Source organism: Peromyscus eremicus, unplaced genomic scaffold, assembly GCF_949786415.1.
Source record: "Peromyscus eremicus unplaced genomic scaffold, PerEre_H2_v1 PerEre#2#unplaced_75, whole genome shotgun sequence".
Lineage (NCBI taxonomy): Eukaryota > Metazoa > Chordata > Mammalia > Rodentia > Cricetidae > Peromyscus > Peromyscus eremicus.
The window spans coordinates 580372-602489 of NW_026734316.1; the positions used below are offsets into that span (position 1 = coordinate 580372).

At 36.5% G+C, this 22118-nt stretch overlaps 1 pseudogene; it reads right to left on the minus strand.

Annotated features, from left to right (window-relative positions):
* Positions 1 to 11872: 11872 nt before the first annotated feature.
* On the minus strand, positions 11873 to 12304 carry LOC131901411 (small ribosomal subunit protein uS12-like; annotated as a pseudogene).
* Between the last annotated feature and the right edge of the window lie 9814 nt (positions 12305 to 22118).

Here is a 22118-nt window from a genome sequence, read left to right on the forward strand (position 1 = left end):
CAGAAATTCTGAAAAGCCCCTCAAACTTGAGCCAATCGAGATTTTACCCATACTAGCACCCATAAATGATATAATCTTATGGCTTTTGCCTTTAAACCTGAGCTTGCAGAGGGGCGGGAACCTCTTCCAACGTCTACTGTGTTGCATGGCTTGACAAGATCCCTAGATCAGAAACAAGATATTAGGCCTTTCTCCCATCAGAAAGCTGGATGATGGTTCCATTGCTTATGGAGTTTTATTCCTGAAATTCAGAGCAAACTATTGGCAAATTAAATAAAATAAAGAGTAGTCTTCATGGAAAGTTGAATACTTAGAGAATAATGGACCTAAGAAGAATGCACTTATGAACACCATTGTTAGCCAGCACATCTTCCTTCCTGGGCAGGTGAAAAAAAAAAGACAACTGTATTATTCAACTTTCTCACCATGATCAGGACTGGTAGAATGAATCTCTCCATGTATGTAGAAAATTGATTTTATAGAATGTCTGAAAAGCATTCAGGATGGGAAAGAGATCATTTTAACCAGTCCTGCCTGCTGTCTGTCTCAGGGCTGGGACACCATTGCAGAGAATTCCATTTTTAAGCTTTATTTTTTTTTAATGTATATGGGTGTTTGACTCCAGGAGTCTGTGAAGAGTTCTTACAGGGCCAGGAGAGAGTTGCAGGAGATGGTTAGGTATAATAGAGCCTGTGTCCTATGTAACAACACCTGGTTCTGCTTTGAACAGTTAAGCTATCTCCCTAGGGCACTTCTTTATTTAAAATTTATTTTTATACATTTTAATTAATATGTATTAAATCTATTTCCCCTTTTTGTTCTCTCTCCTTCCCTTCCAATTTCTTCCTTGTTAAGCATGTGAGAATATGTATGCACAAATATATGAATAAAACCTGCTGAGTCCCTTTCTGTTGGTTTTGTTTATAGGGATTCAAGGATGAACACATTGTATTGAGCATGCAGTTGGTGAGCTCATCCCTGCCTAAGGCTAATTCTCCCACCTGCAGGAGAATTCCACTATTTAATGAGTACCAAGAGTCTAATCCCCAAGTAATCTAGGTGATTTGGACAGGAAACATTATAAAGAATAGAAAATATTTTCAAGAATAGTAAACTTGAGGTGGTAAATACCTCAGCTAACAATTGCTGGTTCATTGGCCCTTAATTTCTGGAGTTGCAGGGAAGACTATGGGCATTGTACTGAGCCAATCAGTATCCCTTGGTTCTGTGGCCCTCCTCCCTTACCATAATAACCATTCTTATTTTGCATGAATTTGAAATCCAGAAATTCCTACCTCCAAATTTAAGTACGTTGATTTCATGCCTGTGCCAGCATGCCTGGTTAGGTGGCTTCAATTTCATTTAGTCAGGAATTAGAATCATAGATGAATAACAAGAACAGTTTTACACTTAATTATATTCAAAAACTATTCCTGTGAGCCTAGGTTTCGCCATCTGCAGAATAAGAACAGAACTCTTCCCAGGTCATTGATGAGTTATAACACACTCAATGATAAAGAAAAATAAAATTTCTCATAGTGGAAGACAGTGAACTTTAAGGCAGGAAGACTATATTTCATGGGAACTTTCTTCTGTTACTGGAGATAGGACCAGAACCTGTGCCTTGGCTACGTTAACTAGGCAGGATCAGCCATTCATCCTCAGTAAGCCAATTTAATGATCAAAGTTATCCAGTGAGTGACATGTCCACCTATAATGCAGGCACTCTGCAGCTAAGGTGGACAGATCTGTCTGATGTCCTAGGACAGCCTAGTCTATAGTGTGAGTTTCAGGACAGCCAGGGAATCATAGTAATACTACTCTTTACAAAAAAGAAAAAACAAAACAGCAAAGGGGCTAGGCGGTGGTAGCACACACCTTTAATCCCAGCACTCAGGAGTCAGAGGCAGTCAGATCTTTGTGAGTTCGAGGCCAGCCTGGTCTACAGAGCGAGATCCAGGAAATGCACAAAGCTATATAGAGAAATCCTGTGTCAAAAAGCAAAACAAACAAACAAACAAGCAAATACAGCAAAAGGAATAAAGCAAATTATTAATTAAAATTTAAAACATGATATTTATTCAAATTGACTAATTTGGGACAATAAAAAAAAATATAAGATAACTAATCCATCCTTGGGGTCCTAAGATGTTTAGACAGAAGGCAAAAGATATATAAAACTTAGTAATCTAATAGTCATGTAACTAATTTTTTCCATCATTAAAACCCTTCCATATTCTCTTCTGGAGGATTCAAGTGTTATCCCACAATGAGATCCCCAGTGAAATTAGAATTTCATGTGGTCCACTGTTTCATTAGTTGTTAGTCAATGGTAGATATATAAATGTCTCTTTATGATATCCTTATTTCTATGAGGAATGTTGGTTACAGGGATTGACAGGGTGGCGACTGAGGAGCTTCAAGGCCCAAGTGTGAATCACAAAGTTGGGCTGTAGGACATTGTCACTGACAGCTGCATGTACTTGTCAAAACCAGGAAAGAGTAGAAGACCTGGAGTGCACCGATTTACCACAACTCTGTGGATTCAGAGAGCACAATAGAAGCCAGCTTGTCCTCAGGTACACCCCAAACATTCCTCTCTTGTCATTTGATCCTGGGCTTTGATGATTGAAGCTCCCTCCCTGACACTTCCTCCATACTCCGTAGCTCTTTGAAAATGCCTGACTGTCCTACCTTCGAGTGACTTCTGTTTAAGTCTCAGGATCTCCTGACAAGCCAGATGTCATCTGGAGTCACCACCATTCAGGGCTTCTAACAGAAAGTTTTACAAGCATCAAAAAAGCAGAATATCACTACATTCAGACAAGTCAGTCTTCGTGCCTGCTATTTCCTCTTCTCTCCTTACAGGAGGTATAAACTCCAGCATGGGGACATCTGACAATTGTCCTTGTGGGCTCACATTGCTGCTCATTTTTTTGAAATTGGAGACAAACTCAAGTCTTGTGGCTTTTCTTCCAGCAGTCAGATACTTTCTAAAACTTGTAATGTCAGACAGGTGGTTTTGGCACATGCCTTAATCCTAGCAGTCAGGAGGCAGAGGCAGATGGAACTCTGTGATTTTAAGGCCAGCTTAGTCTACAAAGTGAGTTCCAGGACAGGCTCCAAAAGCTACACAGAGAAACACTGTCTCAAAAAAAAAAAAAACCAAAACCAAAAACAAAACAAAAAACAAAAAACAAAAACAAAACAAAAACACAAAAAAATACTTGTATTATCAATTATACTCCTGACTATTTTTTTGTATTCTTCCCTCATTTTTTGGAGATTTAGGCTTGAAAACTTCTTTAAGAACCATGTCTAAGTGAGTTTTAGAAGCCATCAATCTTGTATTTCTTTTGGGTCATCAGAGCTGAGGTAAAGATGAAATCAGGATCATCCATCACACCTCACTGTTATAATGACATGTTCATGGGGCTGAATAGATGGTTCAACACTTGAGAGCACTGGTTGCTCATTCACAGGGCCTGACTTTGATTTCCAGAATCCAGAAGACAGTTCACAACAATCTCTTACTACAGGCATTGGGGATCAGACCCTCTCTTATGAATCCCACTTGTACCTGGCAACTTCTTGATATACACACTGGCAAAACATATACATCTAAATTAAACCTCATTCTTTTTGAAAGTAACATATATATGAAGAAAAAATGTTTAAATATTAAATCACATATATACGTGTCTTTTCACTATTTGTATATCTAGTAACCTAGCGAGCCCAAAGAATGCAGCAGATCTCCTGGACCTAGAAATACAGGTAGTTCTGATCCATCTGATATGGGTGCAAGGAACCAAACTTGGGCAACCAAGAGGAGTAGGACTATTCAGTAAACTCTCCAGCTTCCAAATATGACATTAAAGTGTAGGTGAAGCTGCCAGATTACTCCTTCTGTCTCCTATCACTTGGAGGTGATAAAAGTCCTTGTCAAAGGATTCAATGGGTTTCTAACCCTCTGTGAATGGACTCTCTACTTTGGTTCTTATTTTATTATTAACATAGTTCTCTGGGTGTGAGTACAGAAAACAAAAGATAACAAACCTGATTTGTTGAAACCCATCAGTGCCCAGTCATATTATATAGAAAAAGTTCTATAATTTGAGATATGTTTTTTTCTTTTGGAAATTTTTGAGACAGGAATCCTCCACATAGACTTGGCTGTCCTGGAACTCACTACTTAAAACAAGCTTACCTCAAATCTCAAAGTTTTTAAAAGAAACCATCAATGTTCTCATGAACACTAATACCCTCTGAAATTCTGTAATAATAATGTAAACTGCCAAATCACTTCATATTTTCTCAATATCTAGGTTATTTATTATGTTAATTTCATCCATTTAAAACATTTGAACTATGTTCGTGTGGATATAACTGTACAATCAAGTATATATGGCAGTGAGAGGACAACTTACAGGTGTCTATTATCTACTTTTCCTATGTGAGTTCTAGAGATGAAACCCAGGGAGTCATTTAGTTGCAAGTGACCTCAATGACACATATGGGGTTTAAAAATTATTTATGTATGTTTCAGTCTGAGAGTGTACACATGCCTCAGCCAGAGTGTAGAAATAACTGAAAATTTTATGGGCGTAATTTGAGTCTTCCAGAGATTGAACTGAGGTCATTAGGCTTAGTAGCAACCAACTTTACCCACCTAAACAATTCTATGACATTAGATTGTGGTTTTTAGAAAATGTTATGACAAAAGTTTAATCCTCAAAATAAACTAACAAAATTCAAAGAAAAGGAAAATGAAGAAAAAGAGATAGCAGTATATTATTTGCATTTGAAAATATAATCTATTATTCAAATCGTCCTGTTTTCCTCTATCATTAGATGACAATATGTTTACAATCTGAAAAGAAGACAATATTTTATTGATGTAATATTTCAACTAGTTTTATTTGAGGGCCAGTGAGACAACTAAGTGAGAAATGTTTGTGCAAGGCCGAGACTTGACCTTGATTACCATATGAAGAAGAACAAAAGTAGGTCCCACAAAGTTGCCTTCTGGTCTCCTCATATTTGTCATAGCCTAAAAACCCATAATCACATTACACACACACACACACACACACACACACACACACACATACACACAAACACACACAGAAATGTCTTTTGTTTGTGTATATTTTGTTTTGTATATTTTAATAAATCCCATTGCCATTATATTATTTGGCATCTCTGGATAATTCACTGGAAAGCAGGATTTCAAGATGAAGTGCCAAATGGGAAATTAATGCGGATATGAAGAAGCATGGGAATTTCAAATAATATGTACATATACATAGCACATTAAGCTATGTTGTGAAATATTGGTGTGAAACACATGGTGTCATTGATGTGTTAGAAATTTCCAGCATTTCAATAATACAGATTAATCACAATTTTCCAGCACCTTTTTACTTTTTTTGTTTGTTTGTTTGTTTGTTTGTTTTTTGGTTTTTTGAGACAGGGTTTCTCTGTGTAGCTTTGCACCTTTCCTGGAACTCACTTGGTTGTCCAGGCTGGCCTTGAACTCACAGAGATCCGCCTGCCTCTGCCTCCCGAGTGCTGGGATTAAAGGCGTGTGCCACCACCGCCCGGCTACCTTTTTACTTTTATTTTTAATGATTCTCACTATTAATGCCTTTCCCTTTGGGAAATGTTGGACAAGTTTTGGTAAAAGATAAAAATGTATGCAAAGGTAGACTTCCTTAACAAAAGAATGCTTTGGACAAAAATCCCTGCCACTGAAGAACCAGGAATTCCATTGTGTCCTTTTAATTACACCAAGAACAGAACATTAAAGATTTACTAGACACACCTGATGCCAAGGGTGAAATGCCTACTGTTCAGATCCAGTGTCTGAGGCAATTAAGGTCAAGAGTTCAGTTAATATATATACATATAGAGAAGTTGGAATGGTATGGTATAACGGGAAAAAAGAGTAAGATATCAGGACCTTCCATTTGGGGAGCATTATAAGGGGAAAAGGTCCATTCAGCAACATTAAAATTTGTGGTATAGTGTCTACTTCCCAGAAGTCTTTTTACCAAGGTCAGGTATTTGGATAAGGATGTCCACTCCCTCACAGGCTTGAGGAAAGTTCCCAGTGGTTAAAGCACTCATTCTCCTAATCTTTGGCAGGAGGAACTTGTGGTCCTTTCATTAACATATGACTGATGCCTATTGTCAAGGTCAGGCTAGTTTTCACAACCCATGATTTCAAGCCACACAAAACCTCACAAGCCCTTTTCTCACCTGTTGAATCCTACATGCTACTATAGCATATAAAAGGTGTCGTTTTTTTAATTAAACACTGCTCATAGCCATCCCATTCACACTCACATCGTGTCAGTCCCCTCCTTCTCTCTGAACCCTGCTAATTCCACATATCATCTTTGATACCTGCACCCCCTCCCCAAGCAGGTCTCCAGCAAAATAGACAGTTCATTGCTGGTAATCTTACAATAGTTTTTTTTTTCCGAGACAGGGTTTCTCTGTGTAGCTTTGGGCCTTTCCTGGGACTCACTTGGTAGCCCAGGCTGGCCTCGAACTCACAGAGATCCGCCTGGCTCTGCCTCCCAAGTGCTGGGATTAAAGGCGTGTGCCACCACCGCCCGGCTATCTTACAATATTACATCTCTACAAAACAGATGAAAATTATGCTTTGGATACAAACATGTGGTATTTAATGTTTTTTACATTTTTATTAGGCTTTTTAATACAAACATTATTGAAACATGTTGACAAAACAGCACACATTAGAGGTATACCATATACCCTAGGAATTGTACTTATGAGACTGACACATCAGGATCATGAGTTCAAATGTATCCCTGACTAATTTTGATATCCAAACCAGGCTAAATAACAAACATCTCAGGGAATTTGTGAAATTATGAAAACACAAACCAGGAACAATCTCTCACAGATATAGCAGTTTTTGGCTAATATAAATAAATATGCTATGAACATAGTTGACCAAGTGTTCTTGTGGTAGGATGGAGGAACATCTTTTGGGAATATGCCCAAGAGTGATATAGCTTGGTTTTGAGATACATCACTTCCCAATTTTCTGAGGAAGCACCATATTTATTTCAAAGCTATATAAGGTTGTACTCCCACAAGCAATGGAGGAGTGTTTTACTTACTCCACATCCATGCCAGCATGATGTTTCTTATGTTATTTATCTTAGCCATTATGACAGCTATAACATAAATATCAAAATAGTTTTTACTTGCACATCCTTGATGGCTAAGGATGTTGACCATTTAAGTATTCCTCAGCCATTTTAGATTTCTCTGTTGAAAATTCTGTGTTTAGGTTTATACCACATGTTTGGATTATTTGGTTTCTTCAGGTCTAGTTTCCTGAGTTCATTATTATCCTGAGTGTGGCAACTGAGAACCACATAGACACACATGATTATGTACTCACTCATAAGTGGATATTACCTTTTAAGTAAAGACTAATCACAGTACAATCCACAAACCCAGACAGACTAAGTAATAATTACAGCTGAAGGGAGGGATGCACAGATTTCCCTAGAATGGGGAAGTAGAATTTATTTTGTGGTTCGATGGGAACAGGACCAGGAATGATCAGGTGAGGAAGAGAAGAACAATGGGAGAGAATACAGGGAAAGCTGAGTAGAATAGGGACATTTTAGGGGGCAATGCATGTCCCATTAGGGTTGTTCTTCTTACCTAGCTTCTCTGGGATTGTGAATTGCTTATCCTTCACTTTAACTCTAATATCCACTTATGAGTGAGGACACACTGTGTTTGTCTCTTTTGATCTGGGTTACCTCACTCAGGATGACTTTTTTTCTAGTTCCATCGATGTGCCTAAAATTTCATGATGTAACTGATTTTTACCACTGAGTAATATATATATTGTAATCCATTTTGAAATACATTCAAATACCAGCAGAAATGACAGCTCAACAGACCTGTTCTGAGCACCCTATACTCCCATAGTATAGTCTGTGGTCTTCCTTACAACTCACTACAATAGAAGAAGAGGAGAATCCTGGAAAGAACCTGCAAGTTACCTGCCACTACTCCTGATTGCTAACCCTTCCCAGAGACCTTCATTGGCTAAGGGACACCCAGGTTGATGTCAGAATATCAGCAGCTACATTTGTGAAAGAGCAGAGATAAAATGATTCAGAAAGCACAGACCTTCCAGCTCTGCCTGCCCAGCCCAGTAGACAAGGCTCTAGTCAAGAAAGTTTGTACTTTAGTAGACATTCTTCCCCTCTCCTATAGCACATCCTGTTCTTCATCCAAAGCACAGGGTTCTTTGTGTGCACATTGTATTACACACTTTTTACACAGTGCAGCCAACACATTGCCTTGTATCTGGGAGTTCTACAGCCAAACACAGTTCACAAACACATAGTAACTGTTGTATAAGTTACTGTGTAAATGTTCTTAAAAAAAATAGGCCATGAATTAGACAATAATGAGGGGTCATGGAAGGGCTTGGAGACAGGAAAGAGAATGTGAATATGACATAGTTATAACTTCAAAAATTATTTTGAAAAGTTGAAACAGGCTTTATGTCCATGTGCTTCAGACACTAGGGATTGATATTACAGCACATCAAATATTTCTCAAAACTTTCATCTCAGTGTATACTTCTAAAACCAGAAAAATAACGTCCTGATAGGGAGAGCCACAACATTTTACACAGATCTATTTTGGTTGAAATATTGTAACTATAGCAACTTGATTTCAAGATAAGTTCAATCCTTTATTCAGGTTCTGGATTGCCCTGGTCTGTGGACTGAAAGAAATGGCCAATCAGGACATTTACAGAGCATCTAAAATTGATAACCTAATTCCACATTGCTAATCTCAACTATTGTTGAAGTAGGAAATCTCTCAAACTCTATCCTTCCTCTCCCTTTCTGCACTGTGACTCTACCAGCTTCATAGTGGGTCAACAAACTCAACTCTTGCACAGGTCCCTCTTCAATTGTAAGTTTCCAGAAATGCCAGAGTTTGGAAGACACTCATTCATTGGTCTATTTTTCTTTCTCACTGACCAGTTAAGACCCAGACTAGGATAAATGGCAGAACTATCTTCACAACCCTCAACAGCACAGTCAGGATTAAAAGATCAAAGCAATTCTCAATTACATTGTGTGACGAAAGTGTGAGCTAAAGAAGAAAGTGTTCTAAATAGAAAAAAATTATCAATACCTGAGAAACTGCAAAAAAAAAACCTTTATAACAAGGAAATACAATGTTTCTTAGCATACACATGTGAGGTATATAATTTATTTTATATTCTCTATTAAGTATGTTAACATTAACATTGTTAAAATGATTTGACAAGACAGAAAATGTTGGGCGTGCATCATCTATACATAGAATTGTACTTAGCAGACCAAAACATGAGGATTGAGTTCAAACATATCCTTGACTAATTACTGATGTCCCAGCCAGGCAGGATAACAAACAACATTTTAAGGTAATTTATGAAAAATATGAAATACCCACCACCCTTTTACAGACACCCTTACTTGAAAATTATGGTCACATAGTGCCTGATATTTAAATACAAACAGACCACTTAGATAATGGAGATTATTCTATACATTGCAGCAGATAAATTCCTCTCACTAAGTGAGAGCACAATAGAACATGAGCAAAAGCCACAGAAGGAATATAAGGACTACAAAATAAACTTCACTAAGTAGATTTACATTACCTATAGCCACTTTAATATATACCTCAAAAGTTGCAAAATAGAAGCCATAATGAGATCTTCACATCAGTCTTTAGTGAACATGTTGAATAATTTACTTAATTCAAGGAAATAAAAACAAGATGTTCCTAGTTTTTTTTTCTTGAAAATGAAGACAACTGTGATTCTAAAGTTTTTACCAAATGTTTACATGAATACACTTTTTCTCTTGTATGAGAATTTCCTTATTTCCTGATATCAATAATACACAAAAGAAAGCTCTAAAATATTTACAGGGCTAGAGACATGGCCAATCTCTTAATACAAGCTCATCCCCAGGACCAAAATCAGGGTTTTGACAACTTACAGTAATTCCCACTGTAAGAAGTTCCAGGGGTCTAAACTTCTGGAGAAGCAGAACACACATGCACAAGTACAGACACATCACATAATTAAAATTAAAAGAAATCTTCAAACAATTTTTTACTTAAGAATGTTTTTCTCTTATAATTCTAGTCATAAAGGTATTGAGGCATCTGAAGGCTTACAGAGTTACTCCCAATCATGTATTGATTCATTTAACTGAAAGCAAGCATGTAGGCTTGATTTCAGAAAAATCAATCATTCTAAGTCTGTGGTATTATTTGGGAAAATTAAGAAAAGGCTGCCCAGCTGGGGGTAGGCCTGAGAGTATAACATTTCCCATTTATACTTTAAGCTTTATGTTGCAGATTGACAATGTGAATTTTTAGTTTTTTATTTTAGCTGCTATGTCTGACACTTGTTTCCATGCCACTTTCATGCTGATCTTGTATTGCTTTGGAATCAAGGGCCAATTCAATACTTTCATAGGTACACATTAACATGATGTTACATCAAAGCAACAGAAATGAATTAGTACATGTTCATGAAGTTTTACACCTGGATTCATTATCTCATTTAATTGAAGTATGAAATCTAAAAGAGTTACCATATTGTTTAAATCCATAGTCATTTTGATAATGTGAATTTGCAGGTATAAACCAAATACAGAGGGATATCATAATTCTTGAAGAGAATTTTGACACCTGTGAGATATTTCTCTCCATAATAATCATGTGTAACTGAATATAAGTGTGTTTGGTAAAGATTTTTTCAAACTAATTTTTACTTAAGAATGTTTTTCTCTTATAATTCTAGTCATAAAGGTATTGAGGCATCTGAAGGCTTACAGAGTTACTCCCAATCATGTATTGATTCATTTAACTGAAAGCAAATCCTTTATATCTTTTATATCTTATATCCTTTATCAAATTCTTTATAGTCACATTTCTTTGGTATGAGTTTTTTTTATAGATGCTAAAGATGTAAAGTTATATTCACAGGCTTTTATACACCAATTACACACTAATAGTAATACTTTTCTAGGGTTTCTCTCCAGTATGTGTTCTTCTATGCAATAGAAGAATGTTGTGTTATGCAAAGGCTTTACAACACTGATTACAATCATAAGGTTTCTCTCCAGTATGTGTTCTTCGATGCATTTGAAGATGACCATGCTGTACAAAGGCTTTACCACACTGATTACATTCATAGGGTTTCTCTCCAGTATGTTTTTTTCTATGCATTTTAAGTTAACCATGTTGTACAAAAGCTTTACCACACTGATTACATTCATAGGGTTTCTCTCCAGTATGTGTTCTTGTATGCCTTTGATGATTACTATGATGTCCAAAGGCTTTAGTACTTTGATCACATTCATATGGTTTCTCTCCAGTATGTGTTCTTGTATGCCTTTGAAGATTACTATGATGTCTAAAGGCTTTAGTACAATGATCACATTCATATGTTTTCTCTCCACTATGTGTTCTTTTATGCAATTGAAGAACATTGTGGCGAGCAAAGGCTTTACCAAACTGATTACATTCATAGGGTTTCTCTCCAGTATGTGTTCTTTTATGCATTTGAAGAACACTGTTTTGAGCAAAGGCTTTACCACACTGATTACATTCATAGGGTTTCTCTCCAGTATGTGTTCTTGTGTGCATTTTGAAGATGACTGTAATGTACAAAGGCTTTATCACACTGATTACATTCATAGAGTTTCTCTTCAGTATGTGTTTTTCTTCTTTCTTTTTTCTTCTTTCAGAATATGAAAATTTATTATTATTGCATTTCCATTGTCAAAATTTAGGATCTTGGTCTTTCCTTCTCGCCTTTGTACAGGGCCAAATGGGACACATTGGCTACTTTAACAACCTTAAAGTGGACTCCAGAAATATCACCTACAGCATGACCTTTTTGACCAAATCCAGCAACCAGAACTTCATCGTTTTCCTCAGTGAAGTTCAAGCAGCCATCGTTGGGCACAAAAGCTGTGATCTTCTTGCCATTTTGGATGAGCTGCACCTTGACACACTAACTGATGGCAGAATTTTGCTGTTTGCCTTCAACCTCTACTTTTTCCAGCACAATTCCCTTGGCATGAGAGGCACCTCCAAACGGATTGGCCTTGAGGGCTGTGCCCAAGTGGGCTTTCTTGTATTGTTTATTGTGCCACTTCTGGTCCCGTCGGTGGCTGCGGAGCTTCCTGGCAGTATGGAGACCCTGACACTTGCCCATTTTTCCGGCACCACTGGCCCAAGAGAAAGAGAGCCAGTATGTGTTTTTCTACGCATTTCAAGATTATTGTGAAGTACAAAGGCTTTACCACACTGATTACATTCATAGGGTTTCTCTCCAGTATGTGTTTTTCTATGCATTTCAAGATTATTGTGAAGTAAAAAGGCTTTACCACACTGATTACATTCATAGGGTTTCTCTCCAGTATGTGTTCTTGTATGCCTTTGAAGACTACTATGATGTCTAAAGGCTTTAATACATTGATCACATTCATATGGTTTCTCTCCACTATGTGTTCTTTTATGCAATTGAAGAACACTGTTTTGAGCAAAGGCATTACCACATTGATTACATTCATAGGGTTTCGCTCCAGTGTGAGTTCTTTTATGCATTTGAAGAACACTGTTTTCAGCAAAGGCTTTACCACACTGATTACATTCATAGGGTTTCTCTCCAGTATGTGTTCTTGTGTGCCTTTGAAGATGACCATGCTGTACAAAGGCTTTACCACACTGATTACATTCATAGGGTTTCTCTCCAGTGTGAGTTCTTTTATGCATTTGAAGAACACTGTTTTGAGCAAAGGCTTTACCACACTGATTACATTCATAGGGTTTCTCTCCAGTATGTGTTCTTGTATGCCTTTGAAGACTACTATGATGTCTAAAGGCTTTAGTACATTGATCACATTCATATGGTTTCTCTCCACTATGTGTTCTTTTATGCAATTGAAGAACACTGTTTTGAGCAAAGGCTTTACCACATTGATTACATTCATAGGGTTTCTCTCCAGTGTGAGTTCTTTTATGCATTTGAAGAACACTGTTTTGAGCAAAGGCTTTACCACACTGATTACATTCATAGGGTTTCTCTCCAGTATGTGTTCTTGTGTGCCTTTGAAGATTACCATGCTGTACAAAGGCTTTACCACACTGATTACATTCATAGGGTTTCTCTCCAGTATGTGTTTTCTGATGCCTTTTAAGATTACCATATTGTGCAAAGGCTTTAGCACATTGATTGCATTCATATTGTTTCTCTCCCTTTTGCCTTCTTTCATGCCTACAAGAATAATTTAAAAATGTAAAACTTTATCACAATTATTACACTGTTACATCTTTATTTCTCTAAGAATTAATTTTTCAGTTTGTTGTACATGTAAAAAGGAATCAAATCTTAAGGTGTTATCACTTTGCTTAGACTCATGTTTTTGCTCTTCAATAAGGATTATTTTCCACATTTGGAGATGCCTGTTAAGGTAAGAACCTTTATTACAGGACTCATATTTATGGCATATTTTTTCTCAAGGAGATTTTTTCATATATATGAAAAGAACTGGAAGAATTCAGACTTTCACCCCACTTATTTCATCCATATATTTTCCTATACTGTGAATCCTACCATATTTGCAAAGTGAACCAGTGAAGACAGAAGTATTACATCTTCCCACTACTCATAGGGCTTTTCTTCAGTTTGATTGCTGATGTATTCTTTTTTGAGTTGGGAACCCAATTACATGTAAACTTGAATCACATTTAGCAAGTCTACTCAACATGGGACCACTACTCAACTTATAATTGTTTCGAGATGGACAAGGATACATTTCTTCTTTCCATATCCCTATGTTCATATGGCTTGTATCCAGAGTGACATATGATATTCCTAGTAAATGAAGAATAACAAATACAAGGTTTCTACAATGCCTCCAAACAGTTTGATATTTTGTTCCTCAGGGACATGTCCTATGGGTTGTAAGGATTCTCCACTACAATCCTCCCTTAACTCTTGAATCTAACAAACTATTTCATTAAACATAGCAGAGTCAGAACAACTAGAGAGTAACACTAGCTTTACTATAGACTACTTGTTTATTAGAATGTTTTGGACACAGACTTATTATATATTCAATGTGTATACCTTTGGTAGTCTGAGTGATATGAATCTAAATGAATTGGCAATTCTACAGCACAGCTCTGATAGATCTATGATTCCAATGCTGATTTCTGTTAAGGTATTGATTGCTTGTCTTTCTTCTAAAAAGAATGACCTGCCAACACAATTCACTTACCTGCCTTTCAGGTATATGGATTATGAACATCATGAATGTACTTTAAGCTGTGATTATTTACACTGCTGCATTTCTTTAAAACTTAACAGACATTAAAATATATCTGGGAGCACATTTGTATCAACTTTCACATGAAAATTACCTTTCATGTCGTTCAGAACTTGCACAATGTTCTTCAACTTCAAAATCTTCCCAATTGTATCCTAAAATATAGGATGAAAAAATGTATGAAATATCACAGAAATTTGTGCAAATTTTAACTTACTATCTTCAGTGATCCTTAGAACCATGCCTCATTCATCCTCATTCTCAATCAGAATTACTAAAGAGCATCAATAACCGAGAAACAGTTGTTGCCTTAATTTAAAATATGAAGGAAATTTTACCTATAGCAGTGAGGTTCATATATGTCTCCAGCATCACATCTTTATAAAGATTCTTCTGGGAAGGATTCAGCAATGCCCACTCCTCCTGAGTGAAGTTGACATGCACATCATCATAGGTCACGGCATCCTAAAATATGCCATACATAAGTATGCCATGCATATGTATAAAACAAAAGCATGATACTGACAACATTGTAAATGCATGCTTCTTTGACAATATAGTCATATAATTCTGGTGCTTCCCACACTTATTTTACAACCCAGACATAACAATATGATCAATTTATTTTAGAATGAAACAGAATAGGAGGTTTGCTTCTATTTTTTCTGAATGCTTTGAATGAGATATTACCTTGCAAGAAAAATGCCTATTAACAGACATATAGAGAAAAGCAAACACATCAGCAGTACTCAGTACACATCAGAGAAACTGTATGAATAGTAACTAACTACAAATAAAGATGAGTAAGCTTAGTGTGTTGGCTCATGCCTTTAATCCCAGAACTCAGAAAGCAGAGGCAGGTATATGTGTATTAGTCCAGACTATGCAATCAGTTCCAGGACAGCAAGAAGTAAATATTAAGAACCTGTCTGCACTGCAAACATCAATCAAATGTACAAAAAAGATAGGATAAACTCAGAGACTTTTTTTAATGAAGTTGCTACAAAGAGTTAGGCATTCACTCCAGTTCTGTATTCATCTTCCAGAAACCTGAATTGCTCTAGTTTAAACTTTAGTTTCAAAAAATCTTACTAAAAAGAACTGTTTATTGAAACAGTTACAAATAGACAGATGATAACATTAGCAATATTGCCGTTGATTATAAATAATCAACACAGGGCAGGACAGATGACTCAGAAGTTAAGAGCTTTTGCTGTTCCTTCATATAGATGGGTTCAATTGCCAGGACTTAAATGGGGAAATCACACAACTGTTCATTATTTCAAGCTCATGGATTCTAAGACTCTCTTTTGACTACTGCTAGGGCCTCAAATATGTGTGGTGCATATCCATGTATACAGGCAAAATAATCATAATTATTACAAAAATCAAAGCAAACACAATGAGCAAGAGGAATGTCACACACATGTAATTTAAAGACTCAGAAGACCCAGGCACTATTACTGTCATGAATATTGCCATCCTGGGAAAGAGAATGATACCCTCTGCCAAATTTAAAAATTCAAGCTGGGGATAAAGCTCAGAAAAACAGCATAAGTTTGACATGTACAAAAATGTATACTCCAGGCCAATCACCCAATAATGTCTATTATAAAAAAACCTGGAATGTTGGCCAACCTTTAATGTAACCATGTAGAAGAAAGATTCAGGTAAATCTCAGAGTTTAAGGCCAGGCTGGTGTATAGAACTATGTTTAGGACAGTCAGAGTGACTCAGACAAAGTGTATCATCAGAAACAAATATAAAAACAGCAAAATTTAAAAAAATCATGCTAGAAAATGGCTTAGCATTGAATACTACTTTGTTTAATTGAATCTTATGTGATTTAGTAATACCATCTATAATGGTGGTAAAATCATGACAGTACAAGAATAAATGTGGTTGATTCATTTGAACCACAACATAATAGAAACCTAGAAAAGAAAATGAGTTAAGGCTATAGAGATACATGTCATACCCCACCCCCAATGAGATATTTCATCCAGAGAGGTTCTTCCTACTTAAGGTTCTGAAAACACCCCGAAGGAAGCTGCCAAGGAGAGACATATGTTCAAATACCTCATCCTATCTGGGATCTTTTTATACAGTCGACTAGATTCTGACCCATGTCACTATAGGCTCAGGATTATCCATGATCATTTAGCCACCTCAATAATCCTCAGAGTCTGCACCACTTCTACATTGTTCAAATGTCCAAAGTCTCTTTTGACACTCATGACAAATTCTTGACTGTGTCATCTTATAAAATCAGAAAACAATTTAAATCTTTCCAACAAATAAATGGCAGAGAAAACCCATTCCCATTCCAAAGGAGAGGAACTGAGACATAATGAGGAAAGATTGGATAAAGAGAAGACTGAAACTCAGCAGGGCAACCATCAAATCTAGTAGTTCTGTGTCAGACACATGGAGCTTCATTTTCAAAGGGCTTAGATGGCTCTCAACCCACAACTTCCCATACATCTCTCTCTTTGGTTACTTCCTCTCCATATATGCAGCTCTCCATGGAAGATATCTCATAGCTTAAGTATCTCAACATCTTATGGTCTCCAAATGCAACCCAGGCTGCATCCTCATAGTATCATGTAATGAACTTAGACAGTGTCCTCACTGGAGCTCTTACCATACCAAACACTCATGTCTACAACAGTGTTGACCTGAAAACCCAGACTAACAATGTATGAACTTAAATTTTGTATCATTCTGGTTTCTAGAACCAATTCACCATCAATGATTCTCCCCAATTTGGCTTCTAAGTTCTGATGGCCCCTACCATGCTTGGATCAGAGTTGCAGCAGGGTTTTTATAAAGTTCCTTCCTGGGACTGTTAATCACTTTGCCTAATCCCTCCATTAACTGATGGCATAGAAGAATGGATTCTTACCCTTAGGACACCTTGCTAGACTTCCAATGTAGAGCAAAAGCCTTCTTTATAATGGTTATAATCTTCCTGAAATTCTTGTCTCTGTTCAGCATTTGACTGTCTTCTGAAAACACATAGTCCTGTTTTTCTCTACAACCCACAGTCTTTTCATATATTTATGATCTACTTCTTAAATTTTTTCACTGTAATCTTGAATGAATCATAAATAATAGGCATCCAAGAGAGTCATTATTCCATCTAAGAAATCAGCCCCATTATTTTTTTAATGCTTCCTTACTCATTTTCTTGGGAACATGGCATAATAAGAAAGGTTAGGTGCCAAAATATCATACAAATGACCTCTATCTTAATTCCCACTGTAATCCTATGTCCTCTACCCCAACTGTTTACAGTACCTTCAACAGTACTTTATTCTAAATATTATAAGAATAACCAATTAATCTCTGTGTACAGCTTTCTATGTCCTTTGCCATTTAAATTTTGTTATCTTTAACATTCCTCCAAAAGTCATCATTCCCAGGACCTTTGAATAATAAAATCACTTTTGGTTTGTCACATTCTGTTATAACTTAAATTTTTCTTGCTCTGATTCAATTGTCTAAACAAAAGCACCCCAGGTAAGGGATGTGCCTATTTGGCTCATTCTGTCAGATCACAATCCATCATTGTGGGAACTCAGGTTAGGAATTCAATCTAGCAACTGAAGGCAAAAATCATGAGGAATCTTCATTTCCTGGCTTTCTCTCTTACTTGGTCATTGTCTAATGCTTAGTTTACTGTCTTATCCAGTGCAGGCAAACTTTTTTAGGGATATTGCCCTGGAGGAGATGGGAATGTGGGGTGGGCTGGGGAGAAGACGGGGGGGGGGGGGCGGGAAGGGGGAGAACAAGGGAATCCGTGGCTGATATGTAAAATTAAATTAAATTATAAAATAAAATAAAAAAATAATCACACAACATAGATGGTATAATTGACAAAAGAGGACAGAGAGGCAGACATACAAATATAACATTGTCACTTGAACAAGAAATATTACATTCTAATAAAAATTCAAATCAAAGAAAACACTGACTAATATTTACTTTGTGTACTCCAGTTCTCGCCTTCACCAATAATAGAAAATGGGATCAGTGGTGGAAGACACCTTTAATTCCAGCACTCAAGAGGCAGGGCCAGGAAGATCTCTATGAGTTCAAAGCCAGACTGGTCTACAGAGTGAGATCCAGGACAGACACCAAAACTACATGGAAAAGCCTTGTCGCAAAAGACGAAAAAAAAAATGGGTTGGGTGAGAAGGACTCTTCCACCAAAATTGGATAGACTTCCTTGAATTCTAATATTTCTACATTGTAGAAAATAGATTTGGCTCTTAAAGCTATATCATTCTCTGTTGGTAATGAAAAGGATGTCTGTTAGATCATTTAGAAACGATTTTCTTTCCTATGATTGAAGATTGGATGTAAGTCTGAATCAGAGTGGGAAAATGGAAAATTTTCAAACCAAATGAAAGGTAAAAGCCTTTTAAATAAATATTGTGTGATTTCTCTTCCATACCAAAAGCAAGCTGATTTCCTCTAATTGTTTTATAAGTCATAAGGGCCTTTGAAAACAAATCTAGCCATATTTTATGTGTATATTTGTATGTGTAAAAGAGCATATTTTCCATGTGTACAGATGACACAACAAAGAGCATATCAGATCCCCCGGATCTGGGAATATCAAATAGTTATAAGCCTAAAAACTTGCATGCTGGTATCTGAACTCCTCCAAGAAGAATACTTGCAGAGTGACATGCATAGTACTTTTTATCCAACAAACTGAAAGTCTTTCACAGATTAACCACAACAGAAACCTAAATAAGAAAATAAGAAAATGAATAATCCCTGGGAACCTAATGAATTGGTATTAAGACGTTGGGTATGGGATCAGGTAGGCTACCTACAGATTTTCCCCACTCTCTATTATCCAAGACCCAATACTCAGGGTCACCCCAAGGGCTGAAACAGAACTGCAGCTTCTCCTTTCCCTTTCCATGTCCCCTCTGGGTTCCAAAAACCATCCCCACCTACCCTTCTCTACTCACTTCATATCTGAGTCACATCACTCAAATGGGCAGACACTCCTGGCTCAATTATTTGCTACATCTTCCAGAATGCCAGTTAAAATGTCTGCATATCTATGACACGGTCACTTACCTTAGACCTTATTCTAAAAGTTGCCCTTACCACTGGAGTAGAATACCAGAGGCATCTTCCCCTCTGCCCTCTCCATGTCTTTTGTGGATCCCTAATATCAGCTCCTCTGCATTTATTTTCCCCCAGCTTCCAACACCACCAAGCCTTCTCCCTTGAACACAACATCCAAGAAGGCCAGGACAAAAGGCACTACTCACTCAACACATACTCTGAAACTCCAAAGAACAAAGAGAAACACACAAACAAAAATCCAATCAAACCAAGATGATGTTAGAAACCAGCACCTAGACTTATAATCACCCCAAACCCAGATGCTGAGCATAAGAACATAGTAACAGTCAGGGCAACATGAAACCAACAGAGTTCAGCTATACTACCACAGTAGGCCCTCAATTTTCTTTTTTTAAAAGATTTATTTACTTTATATATACAGCATACATGACTGCATGCCAGAAGAGGGCACCAGATCTCATTATAGATGGTTGTGAGCCACCATGTGGTTGCTGGGAATTGAACTCAGGACCTCTGGAAGAGCAGTCATTGCTCTTAACCTCTGAGTCATCTCTCCAGGCCCCTAAATTTTCTAACATAGCAGAAATACAAGAAAAAGACCTTAAAACAAACTATATGGAGATGATAGAGGTCCTTAAAAAGAAAATAAATAAATACCTTAAATAAATTCATAAAAGCACAAACAGACAATTGGAGGAAATCAATAAATTCCTCCAAGAAAGCTAGAATAACACAAGCAATTGCAGTAAACCAATAAACAACTTAAATAAAGCCAAGATAAACCAACAAATAGTTGAAGGAAATAAAACTGTTTAAGACCTGAAAATGGAAATAGAAACAATAAAGAAAACAGAAACTGAAGGAATTCCAAAAATGAAAAATTTAGGACTACAAACAGTACAAAAAGTACAGAGGCAAGGTTCACCAATAGAATAGAGAGTTAGAAGAGAGAATCTCAGGAACTGGGGACACAGTAGAATAAATGGATACATCGGTCAAAAAAATGTTAAATATAAAAATTACTTGATGCAAAACAACCAAAAAATCTGGGACATTATGCAGAGACCAAACTTATGAATGACAGGAATAGAAGAAAGAGAAAAAACCCAGCTCAAATGTCCAGAAAATATTTTCAATAAAATTATATAATAAATGTTTCCCAAGTTACAGAAGGTGCTGATGAAGGCACAAAGAAGCAAGCAAAACACCACATAAATTGGGTCAGAAAAGAAAGATCCCTTGGCACATAATAAGCAAACCAATAAACATACAGAACAAAGGAGAATATCAAAAGCTGCAAATGAAAAAAACCTAGTAACATACAAAGACAGACTTATGAAAATTACACCTGACTTATCAGTGAAGATTCAAAAATCCATAAGGACTTGGATACATTGATGCAGGCTTTAAGTAACCACAGATGCCATGCCAAATTACTGTATCCATAAAATTTTCAATTGCCATAAGTAAAGAAAATAAGATATTACAAGTTAAAGTCAAATTTAAGCAATATCTATGTATAAATCAAGTGTTACAGAAGGTACTAGAAGAAAAAATCCAACCCAAGAAAGCTAGCTACACACATGGAAACACAGTAAATAAATAATATCACATCAGCAAAAACAAAAGAAGGGAAATGGAAACACACACACAAACATACTCTCATTCACATGCTATCATCACCACCAATAACAAGTACAAAATTACAAATATTAATAATCATAATTCCTGATATTTCTCAATATCAATAGTTTCAATTCCTCAATGAAGATGCAAATTAACAGTATGGACTCAAAAACAAAATTCATCCTTCCACTGCATACAAGAAACACACTTCAACATCAAGGATAGATATTTGTTAAAGGTGAAGTCTGGATAAAAAATTTCAATCAATTGGAACTAAGAAGCAGGCTTCTGTAGCCATTTTAGTATGTACCAAAATAGATGTCAACCAAAAATTAATCAAAAGAGTTGGGGAAAAATACTCTATCTTCATCAAAGGACAATTCCACAAATATGACATTTCAATTGTTAAAATCTATGCCCCAAACACAAGGTCACCCACTTTTGTAAAAGAAACACTTGTACAGATCAAATGACACATTGATTCTCACACAGTGTTTGATAATGGTAGACTTCAATACATCACTCTCACCAATGGACATGTCATCCAGATGAAAACCAGAGAAATATTGGATCTCATGGATTTTATAAACCATATGAATCTAATAGATACTTGAGAATATTCTACCCAAAGAAAAAGAATACACCTTATTCTCAGCACAACAAGGAATTCTCTCCAAAGTTGATGACACACTTGGACATAATTCAAGTCTCAACATATACAAGAAGATTGAAACAACTACCTGCATTCTATCAGACCACTATGGATTACAGCTACATATTAAAATCAAGCAAGCAAAAACAACAATCTTCCAAACTCATGGAAAATGAACCAATCTCCACTGAAGAAAATATGTCAAGACAAAAATAAAGAAGGAAATGAAAGACTTTCTAGAATTCAATGAAATAATACATAATGTATGCAAACTCAGGGGACACAACAGAAGTGCTGATATGAGGAAA